The 19,371-nt window shown below is 41.1% G+C and overlaps 2 long non-coding RNA genes across 2 annotated transcripts; both read left to right on the top strand.

The window, feature by feature from the left end:
* The first annotated feature begins 5,652 nt into the window (after nucleotides 1-5,652).
* On the top strand, nucleotides 5,653-10,617 carry LOC139985162 (uncharacterized). The gene is made up of 4 exons (XR_011799324.1): nucleotides 5,653-6,245; nucleotides 7,064-7,240; nucleotides 7,896-8,050; nucleotides 9,362-10,617. It is a non-coding gene; the product is annotated as an uncharacterized lncRNA (long non-coding RNA).
* A 1,509-nt stretch (nucleotides 10,618-12,126) lies between these two features.
* On the top strand, nucleotides 12,127-16,650 carry LOC139985163 (uncharacterized). Its single transcript, XR_011799325.1, has 4 exons — nucleotides 12,127-12,708; nucleotides 13,469-13,637; nucleotides 14,306-14,463; nucleotides 15,780-16,650. It is a non-coding gene; the product is annotated as an uncharacterized lncRNA (long non-coding RNA).
* The last annotated feature ends 2,721 nt before the right edge of the window (nucleotides 16,651-19,371 follow it).

Raw genomic sequence — 19,371 nt, forward strand, 5'->3', positions numbered from 1 at the left:
TTAAATGTTTACTACCACAGGCATAGGAGCCAAATTTGATTTGGGGGGGGGGGTGGGGGGGCTGTAACGCGTTCAACATGTTAATGTGCATATCATATAGGCATGCATCAGTTATTACATCGCATGCCAATAACATACATCATTTGCCGTGTTATAACCCTTCCAAATTGGTTATAATTATTCGGAAAGTCGTTACAATAATAATGATCATAATAATATCAGTTTAACCATTGAAAAACACATAGAAAATTATTTTTCTTTCAGTATTTTGACAAATTTCATTTGCTTTCATGCATGTATCGATTGCGTGTGCAGGGACTTCGACTTTATAATGATTTCACCTCATTTTGTCTTTTTCCTTGTTTCCCAATTTGCACATTAGATATTGCAGTGCTAGTATGCACTGTTTCCTTGCGGAGGAGGGGGGGGGGTGGCGTTGATGGAGTGATGTGTATACGCAAATAAGATAATACAATAAGAGTTATAAAGGGTACTAAATGTCAGGCTGCATCAGTCCAATCGAATTTCTGCAAAGTGCCCTTCGACGTTGGTGCCCCCCCAGATTAAGTGCTTCCGCCGCCCTTGGTATTCATGATAGGAAAGTCATGTGCCAATATGACATCTAATGAAACCTATCTTATGATGTCATCTTTAATATTTCCAGAGTGTAAACTCCACCACAAACAACAGTGTTCTTGTACTCAGTATTGAGAAGCCATAGCCATATATAATATCAGCTACTGCAGTTTTCTATCTGGATATATCATATTTACTCCATTCAAGGATTGATACCTGGTTACCTTATATGAACTCTGACCTACATCAAATTGTGTATAAACTATACAATACACAAGGCTATCTCATTATGCATATGAGATCCTTTCATGTTCTGGTTCTGGAGATATAGCACTTTCGATATATTCACATTTTGTCCTCTGCTGACCCCAAATGACCTTTGACCTCCACCAAAAACGATAGGGTTCGCTTAACTAATTACTTATCTACATGTCAACTGCACAGACGACCTTCATTGAGATATCGTGTTTACAAGATATTCACACTTTCTCCCCTCTGTTGACCTCAAATGACCTTTGGCTTTAATGAAAAACACTACAGATTGTCTATTTATCAACGGGAGTTATACACCAAATTTGAACTTCCTGCAACTTCCACTTCTTGATATATTGTGTGAATAAAGTTTTCAGACCCCTGCTGACCTCAATGACCTTTGATCAATACCAACAACATTCCAAAACCGGTTGTACCTTAGTGGACCAACATACCAAATTTGAAATGTACCCCAGTTATCCATCTGAAGTTAGAGCATTTACCAGCAAGTGTCACATACACACACAGGTGTGTTTTACATTCAGACCGAGGACCCCATTGTTTTTTCCATTGTTCAAATCCACGTACCCTAACATTAACGATACCCCATAACAATAGAATTCTTCCGAGAACCTGGAATTCTTTTGTTCAAGACCTCGGTCAGAATACAAAACAAGTGCACACATACACACCCAATCACCATGCATTAATTCCCTCCTGTCTTCAGAAAGGAATGAAACATGGGACCTGCTACCTCTCAGTTCTTAATCAGCATTAGAGAGAGTGAGAGACATGGAGTAGGCAACATGATGAAACTTGGCTTTCGTGGAGTGCAGACGTGTTTCGCTCTCGCTCTCCATCTGATACAGCTACTTTCTTACCTTACTGTATTGTACTGTGCTATACTTCCCGCCAGGCGGGTGTGTGCGTTTGTCGTATATAGTTATCGTATATCGTTTTAAGTTTATACCTGTCTTTAGTTTGTTTTTGTTACTCCTCTGTGGCCTAGCCACCTTCGGTATCATGGCATCGCGCCGTGATTCGAAAATTGTTAAGTTGACCTTCACCGGTGAACAAGCGGTTCCACCGGTGCAAGTTTTTAGTATTTTAAAGAGTAAGGGTGTTGTTGTTCCTGGAGAGGTTGATGCTTTACAAGCTCTCCAGGGTCGTAATACGTATGATCTACGTTTTACCAGTGACGTGACCCGGCAGAAGGGTGTCACGTTGCTGAGTGGGGTTGAAGGTTTGACAGTTACTCCATACGAACGTTCCGTATGGGTAACTGTCATCCACGTAGGATTAGAGGTGCGTCAAGAACTTGTCGCAACTGTTTTAGGTCGGTTCGGGGCTGTCAAGGCTATTAAAATGTGCTCCTACGCACAGGCCCCTGGGGTGTTGAACGGGCACCGACAGGTTCGGATCGACCTCAAGCAGGACATTCCCTCCTTCCTTTTTATTGCCGGGCATAAAGCTCACGTGCGTTACCCCGGTCAGCCCCGTACCTGCTTCAGGTGTGGGGAGACCGGGCACGAAGCCAAGGGCTGCCCAAATAAAAAGTGTGGGCGCTGCCTTCGTCTTGGGCATGATACCTCTGCTTGCCCAAGCGAAGTTGTGTGCTCACTCTGTGGGAAGGAGGGACATGTCTTTCGCGCTTGTCCCTCTTATGTCTTTATGACAAAGAGTGGGGGTCAAGCAAAGGCGCCAAGTTCTGGCGCACACCTACTGCCCCGGAGGAAGCTCCACGCAAGGAGGGGGAAACGGGTGAGGATTCACTCTCCGCACCTCCTTCACCCTCCCCCGTAGTTGCAGACCCCAACCCCGTGCCCGCACCGAGAAAGTCTCCACCAGCTCGCACCGTCTCCACCACACAGCGAAGCGGACACGGGGTCTCCACCAGCTTCCCCCATCAACCCGTCCAGTTCCGTCCCCAGTCCGCCGCCGGTATCGCCAGATCCGGAGACTGTCTGACGACGACTCGGTCGTCGGGTCTCCGGAGGCTATGTCTGACAGCGACTCCGGAGGCTCGGTGATCGTCGAGCCGAAACGTGCCACTGGGACGAGCTGGTACGAGATGGGGGAACCCTCACTGAAAAGGTCGGCCTCAAGTGACGACTCTGACGACGATATGTCGTCTAGAGCGCGCTTGAAGCTTACAGAATCGACGTCGGCGTAGTTTTGCCCCATTGCCCTCTCATGGCCCATACATTTTCAGTTGCCACCTTGAACGTCAATGGCATGAGGGATCATCGCAAGCGCAGTCGCATTTTCCAATATTGTATTTCAATGGAAGTCGACTGCGTTTGCCTACAAGAAACACATATTTTGGAAGAAGATGTCCCTCTATGGGCTTATGAGTGGGGTGGTGGGCTGCATGCTTCGTTTGGTTCGTCTTCATCCTGTGGCACTGTCATCCTCCTGTCACCTCGTCAGGCGGGTTGTGCCACTAGGGTGGAGACGGATCACGAGGGCCGATTGGTTTGCATTCTTTTCAAGTATCCACAGGGTAACATCTCCCTTTGCAATGTGTATGCTCCCAATCGGCCTTCTGCTAGACGAGATTTTTTTAACACACTGCCTTCCTTTGTTCCTGGTAGTGCTCCATGTGTCCCAGACTCGGGTCTTGACAGACTCGGGGCTTCTGTGTCTGCTAGTCCCGACGCTGGGATCACAGAATTGGACAGATTCACTTCCGCACACCTTTTAGCCGATGTCTGGAGGCGTATACACCCGTGTAGTACGGTGTATACGTGGGTGAGGCCTAACGGAGAAGATGCCTCCAGGATAGATCGAGTGTATGCGCCCGTAAGTTTTCAATTTTCGGGTTGCGAGACGCTCAGCTGTCCGCTCTCTGACCATGACACTGTGGTTTTGTTTTGCCTTCCATTTTCCCGATCGGGCGGGGCCTATGGAAGCTTAACTGTCGGATTCTTGGCGAGGCAGAATTCCGCCAGGGTTTCGAGACCAGGTACAAAGGATGGCAAACATTGAAGCCGGCCTTTGCTTGTACATCCCAGTGGTGGGATAATATCAAGTTGCGCATCAAACGCTACGCAATTCAGTATTGCGTGACCCGCACACGGCGTCGAAGAGAAAAATTCTCGAAGCTGTGCGCGGAGGTGAAGTCTGGCGACCCTTCGGCAGTCATCGCTTTGCAGACGTATCTCGATGAAAAGTACCACGGTGCCCGCGTCAGGGCCCGTGTCGAAGCGGTGGAAGCCGAGGAGCGCCCTTCACTGAGGTTTTAGCAGTCCGTTAGCTCATCGGCGGGTGACAGACGCGTCCCGTCTGTGCGCGCTACCGATGGGACCGTGGTCAGTGACCCTCACGGCATTGTCCGCGTATATAAAGAGTATTATTCGAGTTTGTTTACGCGTGGCAATGTCGACTTGTCGGCACAGTCTGATTTATTGAGGGGAATCTCAAAAACCGTTCCCCACGATGTCAATGATATTTTGGGGGGCGGAATAACCACTGTTGAGCTTTGGAAGGCGCTTTCGAAGATGAAGAATGGCAGGTCCCCGGGTTCGGACGGGCTTCCGAGGGAGTTCTACCGAACCTTCTGGGCAATAATAGGACCCGACATCAGAGCCGTCTTCGAGGACGCCTTCCAAAACGGACTGTTAAACGAAAGTCAACGTCTGGGCATGATTACTTTGCTGCCAAAGTCTGGGGACCCCTTGGATCCCCATAACAAGCGTCCGATCACCTTGTTAAATGTGGACTACAAGTTGCTGGCTAAGGCTTTGTGCAACCGCCTTGCACTGGCTATGCCGCATCTTGTTGGTGATCTCCAGACTTGTGCAGTGAAGGGTCATTGCATCCAGCAGAACTTGTGGTTGATGCGCGACTTGACCGACTTTGTTATTGAGCGTGATCTGCCATGTGCATTGGTGTCTCTGGACCAGCAGAAGGCCTTTGACATGGTGGATCGCGGTTTTTTAATGAATGTATTGGAGACGTTTCAGTTGCACCCAAATTTTCGTAAATGGATTTCTGTTTTGTATGAACAAAGTTTCAGTTCTGTTATCGTAAATGGGTTTTGTTCGGAGGTTTTTAACGTAGAGAGGGGGTGCGCCAGGGGTGCCCTCTGTCTCCATTACTTTATGTTTTGTTTAGCGAGTCCCTCTCTCGTCTTTTGGAAAGGGACTCCAAACTTGTTCCATTCGTTGTGCCAGGGGGTGCCAAAGTGAAATGCGCTCAATATGCAGATCACGTGACATGTATTGTTTCGAGTCTCTGCTCCTTTCTCGCACTCTCGCAGGATCTATCTATTTTTGAGAGAGCTACCGGGGCGAAGTTGAATCCAGAAAAGACAAAGGGCCTTCGTCTTGGTAGCTGCAGATACAGAGACTTACCATTCGGTGCGTCGTGGTCGGATCAGAATATCAAAATTAATGGTATATGGTTCGGCTACGATGCACCTTGTGATGTCACCTGGAACGAGAGGGCTGAGGTATTTCAGAGCAGACTCGAAACCTTTGGCACCCGCTGGCTTTCGATCTTGGGGAAAGTCACTGTTATTAATCGTTTCGTTTCGCCCATCTTGTGGTACCCGGGCGCGGTGTACCCTATTCCGCGTCGCGTCCTGGTACGGTTGGAGGGGGCGATGTTTTCATTCATATGGTCTGGTGGTACAGAGCTTGTCAAGAGGGCGGTATTGTACCAAAAACTGGAGAAGGGGGGACTAGGGGTGGTTCATCTGGGAAGTAAATTGACCTTTTTGTTATTTAAGCAGTTGTTTGTAGCGGTAACTGACCCAGGGTTGCCTTCTTCATATTTTGTACGTTTTTGGGGCGGTTTGAACCTGCGTCGATGGGTCCCGGTGTAGCAGTACAAACTGTCGCAAATATTCCATATTCAGTATAAACTGTCCCGGTCCCACAGGACAGTTTATACTGGATTTACCAGTACGTTTGGTCTCCCGGACCTATTGTACAAGGCCAGTTGGTACAGACTGTCTCCCCAGACAGAATATGCTATGGTTACACGGAGGGGGACATTATTTGACGGTCATATATTTTGTTGTAAATTGTGTCCCCCTGAACACAATGTCCGCCGTAGCATGTACGTTCGAGTAGCAAAGATTTAATTAGTAATGGACTCTGGCAGTATCCGTATTATTAGCAAATTGTCGCATTTCGGCTTCCGTATATTTAGCAGTAAAGTCGTGCGACAACTAAAAACGGAAAAGCTAGCAGAAAAAGTGAGACAAATTGCGGATATTCTAAGAGATGAGAGCTATCCAAGTGGGTTTACAAGAATAAAACAGAGAAGAATCTTACGGAGACAAAGTCAGTCTTTCAGACTGGCTGAAAATGCAACTCTTGCGTACCGAAATTGAAGGAAAGTGTTGCTATCTAGGGCTACTCAACTCGCCCAAATCGAAGCAGCTCACACTGACTAGTGACATCTATAAGGTAATGTCTGTAACTTACAGTATAGGATACACAATATGCCTTTGGTTGTTAAATGGCGAACGGCCATTCCACAGTTAAACTATAACCAGGCCTCTAGGAATGATTGGTGAACAAATCATGATATTCTTTTACCACGTTTGGTTAGTTGTAAAAACTCATTCGCAAAAGTCAAGCAATTGCTTGTGCAACATTATAATCAGTTGTATGCTTGAGCAAAGTTATTAGGGCCCATTTCTTTTCGTTTTGTTTACCCAATTGTTTACCCAAACAAATTTACCCAAACAAATTTTTGTGACAATTATTATAAATTTCCACCTTTAATCGCCCTCCCGATCATAAAAGATAACAACAGATTACTAAAGCTTAGAGAGTTAGTCTGGTTTGCATGCATGGGACACTATAAAATGCAATTATTGGACTATAGCATATAGCCGAGCCTACTTCTAGAGGAAAGTGGCACTAATACTGTACATAATAAATTCACGTTCATTAATTTTGGTTGGTAAGAACAGATATTGAAGGCCTGATAGTACTTTTTTAGGTGTGGCATATTCTCTACATGCCAAACCTCACTGCAGAAGAAAACTTCTTAAATATCTATAGACCCCAATTGTGGCCAAGCAATATGTACAATAATGGGAATATTCCATTTCAAACACTGATATAGAGTTGTAATTCAATTTTAAGGCACTTCAGCTAGAACTACCAGTTCTGCAGCCCATATATTTGTGTGTGTTTGTTTGTTTGTGTTTTTTTTTTTGGGGGGGCAAAAAAACATGATATCTTCTTTGATCATGAATTTTCTTATCTCTTTGAAGGTGTTCATCTTTGCATAGATAAACCAGACAACAGACTATGTCTATTGTCTAGATTCTATTGGAAAACTATCAACGTTGATGTAACAAGTTATGTTCAACAGGATGTCAAAGCGTCATTGTCATGTAGACCTACGAACAAGTCTCCATAGCATTCCTGTAACTGGATTATGGAAACAGGTAAATATTCAATCTGTTTTAATTGCACACGATGTCCGCAGTGAAGGTTTAGTTTAGTTAATGTCACTCTTTCTGGACAAATTAAACATTTACAAGTTTAACGGTAGTCTGTATTGGCCCTAAATTTTGGCCACTTTAGTTGCTAGAAGTTTTCAAAAAGTACTTTTCTGGGGGTAATAACCCTTTAAATTGTGCTCATTCTAAATGATGACACGAGATGGTTGAATGTCCCAGTGAGGTAAATTTCGTTCAGGGATATAAACATACTTACAGAATTTTGTCCATAGTGAAAATTTGGCATATTTAGGGCCTATACAGCAAACCTTTAAGCCACACTCTGGCCTAACTGCAGAGCAACCATCAATATAGGCATGTAATTGTAAGTTGCAAAAAGTGGCGTATCATTTTACTGGTTTAGTGGTTGAAACGATTGTAAATATATGGTACAGTATGGTGTAAGTTACATTTTCATATTTGCAAGGTAAAAATAATTGGCCTAAATCCACCAACACCCTGTTTCGATCATATATCCCACTGTTTTTATCTAGATCTGTGTACAGCATGAAGCAATGGAATAGAACAACAGTCAAGGCAAAGCCTGCAACTTGTAAAAAAAATTAAATTAGCACCTAAATGCTGTCTTCTTTCTTAACAGGTTGGTGTTGATCTTATTGGTCCTCTACCAGTGACAGCTGCCAATCGACTGTACATGATAACACTGTCTGACTTGTATTCAAAGTGGCCTGAGACTAAGGCAGTGCCTGACAAGACTGCAGCATCAACTTCTTATTTCATTACTGATGTGATGAGGTAAGCATGTCTTAAAAAGTGAACAATTTTCTGTAGTTAGTAACTAGTTCCAATATGAATGGCATCATATCTGTTATTTGTACCATGCAAATAACTTGTAGTGCATGGCAGAATGCTGTGTTTGAGTATAACTCATTTCCAAATAGGTATTAAGCATACAGAAAGGTCACGAAGGTAGGTGAGAACCGAGAAAGTGTACTGTAAATCTTTGCAGGTTAAGTTCCCATTAACAAGTTTATATGTAAGTAGTTTTTGTTCCTATATTTACTTGCAAAGGTTCCACCTCTGGTTTTTAAGTAGCATATAGCCTGACAATTGTCGTCATTTAATTTACATCCCCAAAAAGTGATTTTGGCTGGACATGTTTCACTGCAGCAGACACAGTTTACTTGTTCAAACAAATGATGAGTAAATAATTAAGACCACATTCCACAGCTAGACACCACTTATTGTGTGTTGTTTTTCAAAAAGGTGTTGGACAGTTTGATATTGTAACCACAGGGAACTTTTCTGTTTAGAAAGTGTGAACTTATTACTACTTGGCTGTTTTGACAGGAACTTCGACAAGATAAGAGAGATAATGTATCAACTGAGTTTTGGTACCATTTCTCTGTTAGGTCCGTTGTGGAAAATTGCTAAATGTGTTTGTGTGTGTGGTGGGGGGATATTTCCTGAAACCTGGGAGAGGGACCCTCTTTTTTGGCAAAATAGGGCAATGTTTAGGTCTCTTGACGCAAAATGATGTATAATAGTACATTTTACCATAAAAATGGTTAGCTAGCATTATTTGGTTTTGCATTTGGGTCATAGAGAGGGTGTTTTGAACCCCCATGGATCCTGATTCAGGACAATTAATGTTTGATCGGCATTAAACAGTCATACCATGCACACATATAATCAATAGAGCACCAAAAGCCATCAAACTTCTGTTGTATCCTAGCTTAAGCTAATTTGATAAATTTCTGATATTAAATTTCATTAATATGTCACAAATGTTGTATTGGCTCATGTGGTTAAAACTTTTCAGGTTTGGTAGTGAACTGTACAATATAGCGCCAAAATTATGACATGCAATCTCCAATTAAAAAAATGGACCCAGTATTCCCATAAACATGTAGGTGTCACAATAAAAGATCATCCAATTAACTCAATGCCTAAGCATAGTTCAGTTGTACACTATACAGTCTACACTTAACCAATATGGTGAATGTTAATTATCTTTACCTATCAAGATGATAATTTATTTTATATATGACTTACAGTGTGGCATTCACTACTCATAATATTGCTTTCAACTATTATTTTGCACAGATTTGGTTGTACTGATATCTCATCCATGACCACCAATGGAGGGAGTATGTATGAAGTTAACAGAAGACATGTCTAGACGATTTTCTTAGCAGTTAACTTGTTACCGACAATAATCTTGTCTTTCACTCTAACATATCATGAGAGAAAACTTCGTCGGCTGCTATTTGTTTAAGCAAAGACAGGCCATTGACTTTTCACTGCCAGTCGTTCGGTGGAAATCCATATATTTGCAGTTCAAGTTGAAGGGTTGTGACGCTCGAAATTCTTTATCACCTCATTACTTCATTAAATAACAAATACGAAGGCGTGTTTCCTGGTTCTGGAAATTGTGTTCAAGATAAGTTCTCATAGTAAAACATATAACCGACCATATTCTGCTTCCTGTTGTAACTTTTGCTGTTATGGATTTCTGTGTAAGTCTTAGCGAAAAACCCGTTGGATACATGAGAATCAGCTATTTTATTTTGTAATTTACAATCAAGATTTAACTTTTGACGGTATCAAGTTGCACATTAAAGCATTTTATAGGTAATCCTACTGTTTGTGGAAAGCAGTTCAAGGGGGGGATTCTAATAGGGAAACTTCTGCATGGTTTTATTGAGGTCTTTACCAAACTCTAAAGAGGATGTTCTTCATGTGGATTATGAGAGTTTCAAGTACATATTGTTTGAAGAAGAGTGACAGTAGTATATCATTCTAATCAAGCAATACCTCACTGCTTGAAGGATGCTCTAGAAAGCATGGATTATCTTTAGTTGCATCAGAGCTACAAAGGGAGAGTCATCATTCCAGTTAAATTTCCCCATGCAGGGGGTAGGAAGTGGGGGGGGGGGTGGGCACACAACATCAGAGGGACATTTTCTCATTCCACAACCACCACTCGTTATGCTATAAACCGATACACACCGGCCATATCACTTAAATATATATGATGTGTTAGTATGTTATCAATACTATTTATTGAGATTGTTTATTGTTAACCTTGCTATAAAAAGATATGGGATGCCATTTTAAAAATAGTATGTACAGACAGTGCCCCCCCCCGGCTCCTGGCTCCCTGATCCCATGTATAATCGTTTTTTCACTCTTTGCCCAGTCTGATATAGATTCAGAATATTGTGTTTGTGCATGACTATCATCCAATTTCATGTTTTGATTTTTACTATATTAACTTTCTTTAAACAAACTTTTCTCTACAAGAATGACATATTTAAAGTGTGAGAAACATGATGAGACAACAAATCTAGCATATTGCATCCTGCGCTGTCCTATTTGCTTTATTCTTTCCCTTGTTTGGCTTTGTTTTGTTTCCTGTATGTTTTGCAGCTCTTTTGAAGAGAATATTGTCTAATACATCTTTTCTAATTTGAACCACTTTTGTCCAATAAGAAACCTTCATAATAAGAAACAACGAACCTTTATCACTGGAATTGCCTGGAATGCCATTTGTCTATACAAATGAAGATTTGCTTCGCGCATGGCCATCACAACGGGCTTAGGGGGCAGGGGTGGGGGAATGGCCTTCCACCCTGTTGAGAGGGAGAAAACCTTGACTCGATGATTGAGTGACAAAAATAAGGAACGGTTAAAAAGTAAACAATAAAGTAGTAATGAAAGTCAATAAATAGGTGTCAAGCCCATACGGAGGGTTGGGGCAGTGTTGACATTTTCAAGGTCAGAGAAGTATCTTCCAGCTAATTCACGGTTGTTATTAGCAAACAAAAATATTTTGGAACTCATCACAGATAGGTCACAGACTTAAGAAGACCCCTCCCCAGGACACAAATTCGATAACTTACCATCCCAACTCCCCCCCCCCCCTTATCCTTGCACTCAAAATTATGTGTATGGGCCTGAGTTTTGTATACAGCGTTGCCGATTTCATTTAGGATGTAACTTGAAAACACTCTCGGTTCCCGTCCTATAATGAGCTTTACGCACGGATGAAATTTCATATTGGCTAGGCAACTCTCGTAGACCCATGAAGTACAGTTACAATACTTGCCAAAACTTACCCACTGTGTGTTAGGGAAATACGGAAAAAATGAAGTTTGGACTCCTAAAGTTCGTAATATTTTACCTCTGCAATTATCATTTTTTGTTGTAGCTGTTGCATTCCCTATCCCGTACCCACCCTCCGTTGGGGAGGAAGTTAAGTTTATACTATCTCTCCCTCTGTAAAGATGACTATGAACGCAATGTAGTTGCCGAATACAAAATGCAACATATACGGAGGATAACATAGCAGCAATCACAACAAAAACATGATTAACATCTTCTACAGATGGAAGACTTGTTTCTTTTTCTTTCTTTTTTTCCCGTTCTATTTTTTGTTTTGCAGCAACGCACAACGTCTCATTTATTTCCTGTAACATTTAACTCTGACGTATGCATCTGCTCTAATTATTGATATAATGAACTCAATTGCCTTTTGAATATCTAAATGCTTAAATTTTATGCGGGACAAAATATGCTATGAAGTATTTGCGGACATTCTGTACCAGGACATTTCGTCCGGTGGGACTATATTTGCTGTGAGGGTGGGACACAATTTTCAGCAGATAATGTCCGACCGGACTAAATATGCTGGTACAAAGTGTCCGCGGAGACACTTTGTACAGGGGGACACTCTGTACTGTCACACCGGCGCTGTTTAGCAACAGAGAACCGCATAGTAGTACTCCAAACAGGGTGGTACGTGTCATCTGCTCCGCTCTGATTGAGTTGCCCCCTGTTGACCTGTCACAGCCGGTGTAGCAGTACAAACTGTCGCAAATATTCCATATTCAGTATATACTGTCCCAGTCCCACTGGGACAGTTTATACTAAATTTACCAGTACATTTAGTCTCCCGGACCTTTTATACAAGGCCAGTTGGTACAGACTGTCTCACAGGACAGTTTATGCTATGATGAAACGAGGGGGGACATTATTTGTTGGTCGCATATTTTGTTGTAAATTGTGTCCCCCTGAACACTATGTCCGCATTAGTATGCACGTTCGAGTAGCAAAAATTTAATTAGTAATGGACTCTGTCAGTATCCGTATTATTAGCAAACTGTCGCATTTCGGCTTCCGTATATTTAGCAGTAAAGTCGTGCGACAACTAAAAATGGAAAAGCTAGCAGAAAACGCGAGACAAATTTCGGATATTCTAAGAGATGAGAGCTATCCAAGTGGGTTTACAAGAATAAAACAGAGAAGGATCTTACGGAGACAAAGTCAGTCTTTCAGACTGGCTGAAAATGGAACTCTTGCGTACCGAAATTGAAGGAAAGTTTTGCAATCTAGGGCTTCTCAACTCGCCCAAATCGAGGCAGCTCATACTGACTAGTGACATCTATAAGGTAATGTCTGTAACTTACAGTATAGGATACACAATATGGTATTGGTTGTTAAATGGCGAACGGCCATTCCACAGTTAAACTATAACCAGGCCTCTAGGACTGATTGGTGCACAAATCATGATATTCTTTTACCACGTTTGGTTAGTTGTAAAAACTCATTCGCAAAAGTCAAGCAATTGTTAATGCAACATTATAGTCAGTTGTATGCTTGAGCAAAGTTGTAAGTGCATGAACAAAGTTATTAGGGCCCATTTCTTTACGTTTTGTTTACCCAATTGTCTTAACAAATTTTTGTGAAATTATTATAAATTTCTACCTTTTATCGCACTGCCTATCATAAAAGATGACAACAGATCACTAAAGCTTAGAGAGCTAGTCTGGTTTGCATGCATGGGACACTATAAAATGCAATTATTGGACTATAGCATATTGCCTAGCCTACTTCTAGGCTATTTAATTTTGGTTGGTAAGAACAGATATTGAAGGCCTGATAGTACTTTTTTAGGTGTGGCATATTCTCTACATGCCAAACCTCACTGCAGAAGAAAAATCCTTAAGATATCTGTAGACCTAAATAGTGGCCATGCAATATGTAAAATAATGGGATTCCATTTCAAAAGCCGATATAGAGTTGTAATTCAATTTTAAGGCACTTCAGCCCATATATTTGTGTGTGTTTGGTTTTTTTTCTGTTTTTTGTTTGGGGGGGGCAAAAAAAAATTATATCTCCATGATCATGAATTTTCTCATCTCTTTGAAGGTATTCATCTTTGCATAGATAAACCAGACAACAGATATGTCTAGATTCTATTGGAAAACGATCAACGTTGATGTAACAAGTTATGTTCAACAGGATGTCAAAGCGTCATTGTCCTGTAGACCTACGAACAAGTCTCCATAGCATTCCTGTAACTGGATTATGGAAACAGGTAAATATTCAATCTGTTTTAATTGCACAGGATGTCCGCAGTATGCAGTGAAGGTTTAGTTTAGTTAATGTCACTCTTTCTGGACAAATTAAACATTTACAAGTTTAAAGGTAGTCTGTATTGGCCCTAAATTTTGGCCACTTTAATTGCTAGAAGTTTTCAAAAAGTACTTTCCTGGGGGTAATAACCCTTTAAATTGTGCTCAGACATTCTAAATGATGACACAAGATGATTGAATGTCCCAGTGAGGTAAATTTCCTCCAGGGAAATAAACATACTTACAGAATTTTGTCCATAGTGAAAATTTGGCATTTTTAGGGCCTATACAGCAAACCTTTAAGCCACACTCTGGCCTAACTGCAGAGCAACCATCAATATAGGCATATAATTGTAAGTTGCAAAAAGTGGCGTATCATTTTTCTGGTTTAGTGGTTGAAGCGATTGTAAATATATGGTACAGTATGGTGTAAGTTACATTTTTATGTTTGCAAGGTAAAAATAATTGGCCTAAATCCACCAACACCCTGTTTCGATCAGATATCCCACTGTTTTTATCGAGATCTGTGTACAGAATGAAGCAATGGAATAGAACAACAGGCAAGGCAAAGCCTGCAACTTGCAAAAAAAAAATTAAATTAGCAACTAAATGCTGTCTTCTTTCTTAACAGGTTGGTGTTGATCTTATTGGTCCTCTACCAGTGACAGCTGCCAAGCGACTGTACATGATAACACTGTCTGACTTCTATTCAAAGTGGCCTGAGACTAAGGCAGTGCCTGACAAGACTGCAGCATCAACTTCTTATTTCATTACTGATGTGATGATGAGGTAAGCATGTCTTAAAAAGTGAATAATTTTCTGTAGTTAGTTCCAATATGAATGGCATCATATCTGTTATTTGTACCATGCAAATAACTTGTAGTGCATGGCAGAATGCTGTGTTTGAGGATAACTTATTTCCAAATAGGTATTAAGCATACTGAAAGGTCACGAAGGTAGGTGAGAACCGAGAAAGTGTACTGTAAATCTTTGCAGGTTAAGTCCCCATTAACAAGTTTATATGTAAGTAGTTTTTGTTCCTATATTTACTTGCAAAGTTTCCACACCTGGTTCTTAAGTAGCATATAGCCTGACAATTGTCGTCATTTGATTTACATCCCCAAGAAGTGATTTTGGCTGGACATGTTTCACTGCAGCAGACACAGTTTATTTGTTCAAACAAATGATGAGTAAATAATTAAGACCACATTCCACAGCTAGACACCACCTATTGTGTGTTGTTTTTCAAAAAGGTGTTGGACAGTTTGATATTGTAACCACAGGGAACTTTTCTGTTTAGAAAGTGTGAACTTATTACTACTTGGCTGTTTTGACAGGAACTTCGACAAGATAAGAGAGATAATGTATCAACTGAGGTACCATTTCTCTGTTAGGTCCGTTGTGGAAAATTGCTAAATGTGTTTGTGTGTGGTGGGGGATATTTCCTGAAACCTGGGAGAGGGACCCCTTTTTCTTTGGCAAAATAAGGCAATGTTTAGGTCTCTTGATGCAAAATGATGTATAATAGTACATTTTACCATAATAATGGTTAGCTAGCATTATTTGTTTTTGCATTTGTGTCATACAGAGGGTGTTTTGAACCCCTATGGATCCTGATTCATGACAATTAATGTTTGATCGGCATTAAACAGTCATACCATGCACACATACATCAATAGAGCACCAAAAGTCATCAAACTTCTGTTGTATCCTAGCTTAACCTAATTTGATAAATTTCTGATATTAAATTTCATTAATATGTCACAAATGTTGTATTGGCTCATGTGGTTAAAACTTTTCAGGTTTGGTAGTGAACTGTACAATATAGCGCCAAAATTATGACATGCAATCTCCAATTAAAAAAATGGAGCCAGTAATCCCATAAACATGTAGGTGTCACAATAAAAGATCATCCAATTAACTCAATGCCTAAGCATAGTTCAGTTGTACACTATACAGTCTACACTTAACCAATATGGTGAATGTTAATTATCTTTGTAGTGGAGCTTACACATAACCTTTCAAGATGAAAATTGATTTTATATATGACTTACAGTGTGGCATTCACTACTCATAATATTGCTTTCAACTTTTATTTTGCACAGATTTGGTTGTACTGATATCTCATCTCTGACCACCAATGGAGGGAGTATGTATGAAGTTAACAGAAGACATGTCTAGACGATTTTCTTGGCAGTGAACTTGTTACCGACAATAATCTTGTCTTTCACTCTAACATATCATGAGAGAAAAATTCGTCGGCTGCTATACGTTTAAGCAAAGTCAGGCCATTGACTTTTCACTGCCAGTCGTTCGGTGGAAATCCATATATTTGCAGTTCAAGGTGAAGGGTTGTGACGCTCGAAATTCTATATCACCTCATTACTTCATTAAATTACAAATACGAAGGCGTGTTTCTTGGTTCTGGAAATTGTGTTCAAGATAAGTTCTCATAGTAAAACATAACCGACCATATTCTGCTTCCTGTTGTAACTTTTGCTGTTATGGATTTCTGTGTAAGTCTTAACGAAAAACCTGTTGGATACATGAGAATCAGCTATTTTATTTGTAATTTACAATCAAGATTTAACTTTTGACGGTATCAAGTTGCACATTAAAGCATTTTATAGGTAATCCTACTGTTTGTGGAAAGCAGTTCAAAGGGGGAATTCTAATAGGGAAACTTCTGCATGGTTTTATTGAGGTCTTTTACCAAACTCTAAAGAGGATGTTCTTCATGTGGATTATGAGAGTTTCAAGTACATATTGTTTGAAGAAGAGTGACAGAAGTATATCATTCTAATCAAGCAATACCTCCCTGCTTGAAGGATGCTCTAGAAAGCATGGATTATCTTTAGTTGCATCAGAGCTACAAAGGGAGAGTCATCATTCCAGTTAAATTTCCCCATGCAGGGGGTAGGAAGTGGGGGGGGTGGGCACACAACATCAGAGGGACATTTTCTCATTCCACAACCACCACTCGTTATGCTATAAACCGATACACACCGGCCATATCACTTAAATATATATATACTATTTATTGAGATTCTTTATTGTTAACCATGCTATGAAAAGATATGGGATGCCATTTTAAAAATAGTATGTACAGACAGCGCCCCCCCCCCCTCGGCTCCTGGCTCCCTGATCCCATGTATAATCATTTTTTCACTCTTTGCCCAGTCTGATATAGATTCAGAATATTGTGTTTGTGCATGACTATCATCCAATTTCATGTTTTGATTTTTACTATATTAACTTTCTTTGAACAAACTTTTCTCTACAAGAATGACATATTTAAAGTGTGAGAAACATGATGAGACAAAAAATCTAGCATATTGCATCCTGCTCTGTCCTATTTGCTTTATTCTTTCCCTTGTTTGGCTTTGTTTTGTTTCCTGTATGTTTTGAAGCTCTTTTGAAGAGGATATCATTCTAATATATCTTTTCTAATTTGAACCACTTTTGTCCAATAAGAAACATTCATAATAAGAAACAACGAACCTTTATCACTGGAATTGCCTGGAATGCCATTTGTCTATACAAATGAAGATTTGCTTCGCGCATGGCCATAACAACGGGCTTAGGGGGCAGGGGTGGGGAAATAGCCTTCCACCCTGTTGAGAGGGAGAAAACCTTGACTCGACGATTGAGTGACAAAAATAAAGAAGGGTAAAAAAAGTAAACAATAAAGTAGTAATGAAAGTCAATAAATAGGTGTCAAGCCCATACGGAGAGGGTTGGGGCAGTGTTGACATTTTCAAGGTCAGAGAAGTATCTTCCAGCTACTTCATGGTTGTTATTAGCAAACAAAAATATTTTGGAACTCATCACAGATAGGTCACAGACTTAAGAAGACCCCTCCCCAGGACACAAATTCGATAACTTACCATCCCAACTCCCCCCCCCCCCCCTTATCCTTGCACTCAAAATTATGTGCATGGGCCTGAGTTTTGTATACAGCGTTGCCGATTTCGTTTAGGATGTAACTTGAAAACACCCTCGGTTCCCGTCCTATAATGAGCTTTACGCACGGATGAAATTTCATATTGGCTAGGCAACTCTCGTAGACCCATGAAGTACAGTTACCATATGTCACGCCTGCATTGTATTTTAGCATTCCTTGTGGTTGGAAATTTCCACCGGGCAGCCTAGGCCTTTGCAAATTGTTCATTTCTGCTTTCGAGTAATGTATGCAAATTCCAGGAGGTGAACAATGGGGAGACGGGTTCTTCTCGAGTAATGTATGTAGATCCGAGCAAGTGCATAATGGGAAACGGGTACATCGGAATTCGTAGATTGTGCTTTGGCGGGTAAGGGCAGGGGTCAACTTAAGGTCGCTATATAAGGATTGGGGTGTGGTTGGATGAGGCATTCTGTGTGAGTCTCACCACCGTCCGGTCTTCGCCGTCTTATCCCTCGGCTTCTGTGTGTTAGCCGTTATCCAGGCTTCTTTGTATGAGCCTAGGCTTCTTTGTATGAGCCTAAAGACTGGGAACGTTGATATTTTGTGGCGTTGCGTTTTAGCCTAAGCCATATCAGCGTATCCTGAGGATTACTGTGTGTATCCGTTCTTGTCTTATTCGACGAAATCATTTTGGACACATTTCTGTGTGTATGTACACCGCAAAGGGCCGTTTTACTGTGTGTTACGTCCCTGGCCGTTTGACCAAGTTAATCCGGGATTTACTAATAGGACGATCCCGTAAGTTGATTTTTTGTCCGTGTTACGCATTTAAGTGGTATCTGTATTTTTGATCGCACAGTAGGGTTTGTGGAGAAATTAATGTATTGTATTTCAAAGAGTCCTCGATCTATGGCTCGCAATTCAGTCAGTTTGGTAAAATGTTTAGCCATGCTTAGGCATACGAATTTGTAATTGTTTAGGGTCAAATGCGTTTAAAGCATTTAAGGTATTTTTAGGTCGTATAAGTGTGTGCGAATTATAAGTTCGCCTTAGTGCCTTTGGTTGGGTTGATTGATTTTGTATATTACCATATGTAGTGGAACGGGTAGTTATCGCCAATTTGAGGGCGTTCTAACCATGCTCTGTTTCCAAACATCGGGCTGCCGCCATTTTGTTATTGTGATATGTAGTATCGAGTAGCTATTATGTGTTTCATGGTAAGGGTTGACCCGGAGGTTCTTGGTATTATTTGGTAAATAGTGATACCATATTGGTTGTGTGTTGCTTGTTGACTTTACGTCAGATAGAGGCTCTTGACGTCATAGTTTGACAATATTCGTTGGTATAGATATAAGTATAGCCATGTGTTTGCCATTTGGCGCATGCCTGAGAGTAGTTTTGTTGTGTTTTTGTCATATAGGGTCGCAGTGTTGGGGCCCGACGGCTACGCTGGTGTGAGGGGCTCGCCGTACCGTCCGGAGCTTCCTGCAGGGTACCAGCCGGAAGAGATCTAAGCGATAGAGAAGAAATATAAGCGATAGAGAAGAAATCTAAGCGATAGAGAAGAAATCTAAGCGATAGAGAAGAAATCTAAGCGATAGAGAAGAAATCTAAGCGATAGAGAAGAAATCTAAGCGATAGGGAAAAATTAAGCCATAGGGCAAATCCTTAGTAGAGTTATTTGGAAGGGTTGGTCGGGTTAGCGAATGCTAACCGACGTGTGTATTTTTGTGTTGGGTATGTTTCTTTTGTCGAGACCAAAAAGTCATTGGTCGAGTTGTAAATAAATTATA

Source organism: Apostichopus japonicus, chromosome 17 (genome assembly GCF_037975245.1).
Source record: "Apostichopus japonicus isolate 1M-3 chromosome 17, ASM3797524v1, whole genome shotgun sequence".
Lineage (NCBI taxonomy): Eukaryota > Metazoa > Echinodermata > Holothuroidea > Aspidochirotida > Stichopodidae > Apostichopus > Apostichopus japonicus.